This window comes from Gekko japonicus, unplaced genomic scaffold (assembly GCF_001447785.1).
Source record: "Gekko japonicus isolate JY-2015 unplaced genomic scaffold, Gekko_japonicus_V1.1 scaffold4617, whole genome shotgun sequence".
Lineage (NCBI taxonomy): Eukaryota > Metazoa > Chordata > Lepidosauria > Squamata > Gekkonidae > Gekko > Gekko japonicus.
The window spans coordinates 51771-57682 of NW_015172150.1; the positions used below are offsets into that span (position 1 = coordinate 51771).

General features: G+C 47.7%; 1 protein-coding gene across 1 annotated transcript in view; it reads right to left on the minus strand.

The window, feature by feature from the left end:
- LOC107118672 (cytosolic 5'-nucleotidase 1A-like) overlaps window positions 1-5443 on the minus strand; it is a 20340-nt gene extending 14897 nt beyond the window's left edge. The window contains exon 1 of the mRNA XM_015421030.1: window positions 5246-5443. The gene's annotated coding sequence lies outside the window, so the exon portion shown is untranslated. The remainder of the gene's footprint in view (window positions 1-5245) is intronic.
- Between the last annotated feature and the right edge of the window lie 469 nt (window positions 5444-5912).

The window sequence follows — 5912 nt, forward strand, 5'->3', positions numbered from 1 at the left end:
CTACCTACCTACCTACCTATCTAATCTAGGGCTCTTTATGTAGCAGGAACTCCTTTGTATATTAGGCGACACACCTCTAATGTAGCCAATCCTCCAAGAGTTTACAGAGCTCTTCTTACAGGGGCTACTGTAAGCTCTTGGAGGATTGGCTACATTAGGGGTGGGTCGCCTAATATGCAAAGGAGTTCCTGCTACAAAAAGAGCCATCTATCTATCTATCTATCTTCTGGTCTCTTTATGTAGCAGGAACTCCTTTGCATATTAAAGCGACACACCTCTAATGTAGCCAATCCTCCAAGAGCTTACAGTAGCCCCTGTAAGAAGAGCTCAGAAGATGATAGATAGATAGATAGATAGATAGATAGATAGATAGATAGATAGATAGATAGATAGATAGATGGCTCTTTTTGTAGCAGGAACTCCTTTGCATATTAGGCGACACACCTCTAATATAGCCAATCCTCCAAGAGCTTACAGTAGCCCCTGTAAGAAGAGCTCTGTAAGCTCTTGGAGGATTGGCCACATTAGGGGTGTGTCGCCTAAGATGCAAGGCAGTTCCTGCTACAAAAAGAGCCCTAGGTATCTGTAAGTCTATATCCTATCAGAGCAAATAACTGGAGGGGGTAACTTGGAAAAAAGAGGATGAGGGATACGTTATCTCCCCCCCCCCCACAGCACTGCCGCTATTAGCAGAGATGTAAACAGAAGGGACATCTGACCATGGATCACCAACCTCCCATCTAGCTCAGCTTTTGCACTGTCTATGTCAGGGGTCCCCGGACTTGTTGAACTTGAACTAACTAGTTTACTCGCTGTTAAAGCAGCACCTCTAATGCATTGTGAAACCTCATGCTCCTGTAATAAAATCAGTTCTGTTAGACATAAAAGGAAAGACTGACAGTGCAGCTCTAAGCAGAGCCACACCCTCCTAAACCCAGAAGGGTGTAACTCCGCCGAGGATCTGACTGTAACGCCGCTACCCAGGTGCAATTATATGCATTAAAATCAGTCATGTTGATGCATTAAATTAGGACTAATTAAACAACAAAAACACCGCCCTTGATGAATCCTCTGCGGAGCTTTGCTGTACAAGAAGGGCGGTGGATCTGATGTACGAGGAGCCATTACAGCTGCAGCAGTGCCACAGAGCTTTGTGTCATTAAAGCAGGGTCCAGTGGGCAAAACCAAGCCATACAACTCTCACGGAAAACTGCTTATGAAGATCAGAAGAGCCCTGCTGGATCGGACCAAAGGCCAGTGTAGAATGGAGCTTAGCCTCACCCCACCATCCTGCATTAAAGGTAAAGGTTCCCTTGCTCGAAAGCCAGTCCAATCCGACTCTAGGGTTGCGGTGCTCATCTCCGTTTCCAAGCCGAAGAGCCAGCGCTGTCCGAAGACGTTTCCGTGGTCGTGTGGCCAGCATGACTAAACACCAAGGCCCACGGAAAGCTGTTACCTTCCCACCGAAGTGGTACCTATTTATCTACTTGCAATTTCTTGTTTTCGAACTGCTAGGTTGGCAGGAGCTGGAACTAGAGACGGGAGCTCACCCCGTCATGCGGCACCCGGTTCTTGAACTGCTGAACTACCGACCTTCCATAACCTGCAGTTCAGCATCTAAACCACTTGAGCCACCACAGCTCCTCCATCCTGCATTGGCTGCCAGCAAAACATCCACACAGATCCGCTCACTCACCCCACAGTTTTCCCAATGAGTCAGATTAAAGGAAGTTTTTCTGTAAAATGGATCACTTGGAGAAAGACACGAGAACCCCAGAGGTAGTACCAACATAGGGCACAATGTTGTGCAGATACTCCCAAATAGACACAGGGCTTTCCTTTTATCCGCATGAGATACAATTCCCATTTGGAAGACTGGCTTCTGTTTCCGACAGAAGCCACCTTCTGAATTTTGTTGTAACCTCTCCGTTTGGTCACTGAGCCGCTAGCATTCTGTCTCTAGAACAAAGTTTGAGTCCAGTGGCACCTTGAAGACCAACGAAGTTTTACTCAGGGTATAAGCTTTCATGTGCACGAACAGTTCTTCTATAAAGTAACTGAAGAAGTGTGCAAGCACATGAAAGCTTATAGTAAAGGTAAAGGTTCCCTTGCTCGAAAGCCAGTCGAGTCCGACTCTAGGGTTGCGGTGCTCATCTCCGTTTCTAAGCTGAAGAGCCAGCGCTGTCCGAAGACGTTTCCGTGGTCAGGATGACTAAACACCAAGGTGCACGGAACGCTGTTACCTTCCCACCGAAGTGGTACCTATTTATCTACTTGCAATTTCTTGCTTTCGAACTGCTAGGTTGGCAGGAGCTGGAACTAGAGATGGGAGCTCACTCCATCATGCGGCAACTCGGGTCTTGAACTGCTGAACTACTGACCTTCCACAGCCTGCAGTTCAGTTCTTAAGGGTGCCCCTGGACTCAAACCTTGTTTCGCTGCTTCAGAGTAACATGGCTGCCTACATGAACCTCTTCTACCTCTAGGAATTCAGAACCATTCCAGCTGCCCTCTGGAGGTTATGCGACAGCCTGTAGACAGCATCTGTCTCCCCCCTGTCCTTGCTCTACTTTCCAAATCTCTTCTCCCATCAATGACTCTCCTTGCAGGGTCTGAGATTGTACTGTGCAGGTGTGCTATTCAAAAGCGGCACAAAATACAGAGAAGGAAGGGAAGAGAAGGTCTAGATTTAATCCCCTACAGAAATCCTTTCAGGATCAAATCAGTCAATCCTAAAAGAAATCAACCCGGACTGTTCCCTGGAAGGCCAGATAATGAAACTGAAGCTCAAACATTTTGGCCGCCCAATGAGAAGGGAGCACTCCCTGGAGAAGAAGACCCTGATGCTGGGAAAGATTGAAGGTCAAAGTAGACGGGGACGGCAAAGGAGGAGATGGTTAGACAGTGTCATGGATGCAACGAACATGAAGTTGAGCCAACTTCAGAGGACGGCGGAAGACCGGAAGGCCTGGTGTGATCTGGTCCATGGGGTCGTGGAGAGTCGGACTCGACTGTGCGACTGAACAGCAACAAATCCAGCCAATATTAGGCCCCGGTCACATGAGCAAGATAATCTGGGGGGGGGGGAGCGAGGCATTTTGCTCCGGAGCAAAATGAAGCACGGTATCGCGATCAGGTGTTCCCCCAGGGGCTCCATGCTCAGGCTGTCAGCCACCGATCACACGTTGATGGTGCAGCGTGGCAAAGGAGGGCGAGGTGGTTTTTGTGCGCATACCACGGAGGCGTAAAAAAAATCTGGTGGGACACAGACGGGCACCGGATATGATGGGATACCACTGCTTCCGCAATCAGACGCCCGCCTGCGCTGCACATTTTCCGGAAAATACTGCACTTTTTACTCCGCGTCTTTGGCAGGGCGATACGGGTTGCCGACGGGTGCAGGACAGTTGCCAGATGTTCCCATGTGATCGTGCCCATAAAATCCACCCGGCATTCGTCCCCATCGCCCGGCTAATTCTGCGCGTGACCGGGACCTTAGTTGACTATTGTTATTTCTAGCCATCACAACAGAGAACCTTAAACTAGCAAGTGAAAACAATCAATGTCTTCCCGTGAACAAATGTCTTCTCCAAAGCCAGACGAAACATGGGGGGGAGGGGAAGCCTGTTGGATAATCAGTCTCTGACATGTCTCTTACAAAGCAAATCCTACCGCGCTTGATGCAATTTACTCTCCAGAAAGTATGTTTAGGATTGCAAGGTTCCAATGCAATCCCAGGTGGAGTTATACACCCTTCTAGATCTATGGAAGGCTGTAACTCCTGAATTGCAATTACAGCTGCTTGGAAAGGCATTCTAGTGAATGGGCCTCACTTCTGAAAAAAGAAGGCTAGGATCAGACTGCATGTGGTCTAAAATGACAAGCAACTGAGGCATTTGTTTAGTTAGGTGTTACCTGAGGAATTCACACACCCCACTTCCTGTTGTCTTGATGCCTCTAACTCCTGGCTGACCAAGTGTGATTTATCAGTTGCGGCCAGGTGGTAAACTGTACACAATAATTCATAGATGGGCTCAAAAGGGATCATAACAATTGGCAATTAGTCCGAAATCACGATGAGAAATACTTCTGTTAAGACTGAGTGACAGAGCTGTGTCACTCAGAAGTGAACAAAATATATATATATAAACCAGACCAGCCAGACCTAAATTTCAAATTTTGGACTGCAATCGCGTACTGTAGCAGTCAGGTAAAGGTAAACGTTTCCCTTGCTCGAAGGCCAGTCGAGTCCGACTCTAGGGTTGTGGTGCTCATCTCCGTTTCCAAGCCGAAGAGCCAGCGCTGTCCGAAGACGTTTCCGTGGTCATGTGGCCGGCATGACTAAACTCCAAGGCGCACGGAACGCTGTTACCTTCCCACCGAAGTGGTACCTATTTATCTACTTGCAATGTCTTGCTTTCGAACTGCTAGGTTGGCAGGAGATAGTTGTTAGCAGTCAAGAGGCCACCAATTTCCATAAAATGCCAATGGCCTCATTCTTTAACATGGCTCTCAGAGCATGCTTATATGAGGGATCAGCCAGCGTTCCCTCTAAGCTGAGTTAGTGTGAGCTAGCTCACAGTTCTTTACAGTCTTGTTTCACTATAAAGTGTCCTCCTGGACTGCTCCCTTCCAGTGTTCCCTGTAAGCTGAGTTAGTGTGAGCTAGCCCACAGTTCTTTAGCCTCCGGCTCACAGATTTTGGTCTCCGCTCAGGAAGGATGGGGCTCCAGAGCAAAGTAATTTAGGCAGTAGACGAATCGCTCGCTCACAAGTTTAATGCCGGGAGCTCACAAAGTAGATTTTTTGCTCACCAGACTCCACAGCTTAGAGGGAGTATTGATGGCAGCAGAACCCAACAGCGTTCCGTGCGCCTTGGTGTTTAGTCATGCCGGCCACATGACCACGGAAACGTCTTCGGACAGCGCTGGCTCTTCGGCTTGGAAACAGAGATGAGCACCGCAACCCTAGACTGGCTTTCGAGCAAGGGAACCTTTACCTTTACCTTACACGGGGAAAGGATCACCATCTTAAAACTGCGAGAGTTTCGCGTCTCCTTTTAAGGAGAGGGCATTAACGGGAAAAGAGAAGGGCGCACGCCAGGTCTGACAGTTCCCTCTTGAATTCTGTTAAGCGACTTGCGCATTAAGTAGGCAAAGGGCGGCTTCCTGGACTAGAGAAGCATGCATTTAAAAAAAAAAAAACAACACCAAGAGATGCAAAGCAAAAGAGAAAAAGAAACTCACCAACTGGCGCCTCTCAGTGCAGCGTCTCTCCACGGGAGCCACATCCAAACTCCCAGCGTCGGAAACAACGATGCCTGTTATATATTTTTTTCAAGCCTGGCAGACCGCAGAAGCCGGTAGTGGTTAGAGGAGGCGCCTGGCATTAGGGGATCTGCAGTCAGGTCGTCCGGGAGGTTCTCGCTAACTTATGACAACAAGACCAACGAGGGACTCTCTTTCCCAGCCTCCCTTGCGCTCAGAAATTCCCGGGGTATGCGGGGGAGGTTTTCGTCTGGAGATGGGTGGCGCCTATTTGCTGTCATAATAGGTTCGGGTTCTCTGTGCAAAGCGGGCTTCTGCGCAAACAACTTTAAAACGAGCGGTGAATTTTAGGCTTGCTGTCGGCTATCCTGCCATTTAAAATAGTTTATTATATATATATATATATATATATGTGTGTGTGTGTGTGTGTGTGTGTGTGTGTGTGTGTGTGTGTGTGTGTGTGTGTGTGTGTGTGTATGTGTATGTGTGTGTATATATGTGTGTGTGTGTGTATGTACGTATGTGTGTATGTATGTATGTGTGTATGTATGTATGTGTGTATATATATGTATATATAGTATATATATGTATATGTATATATATATACATACATATACACATATACACACACACACACACACATATA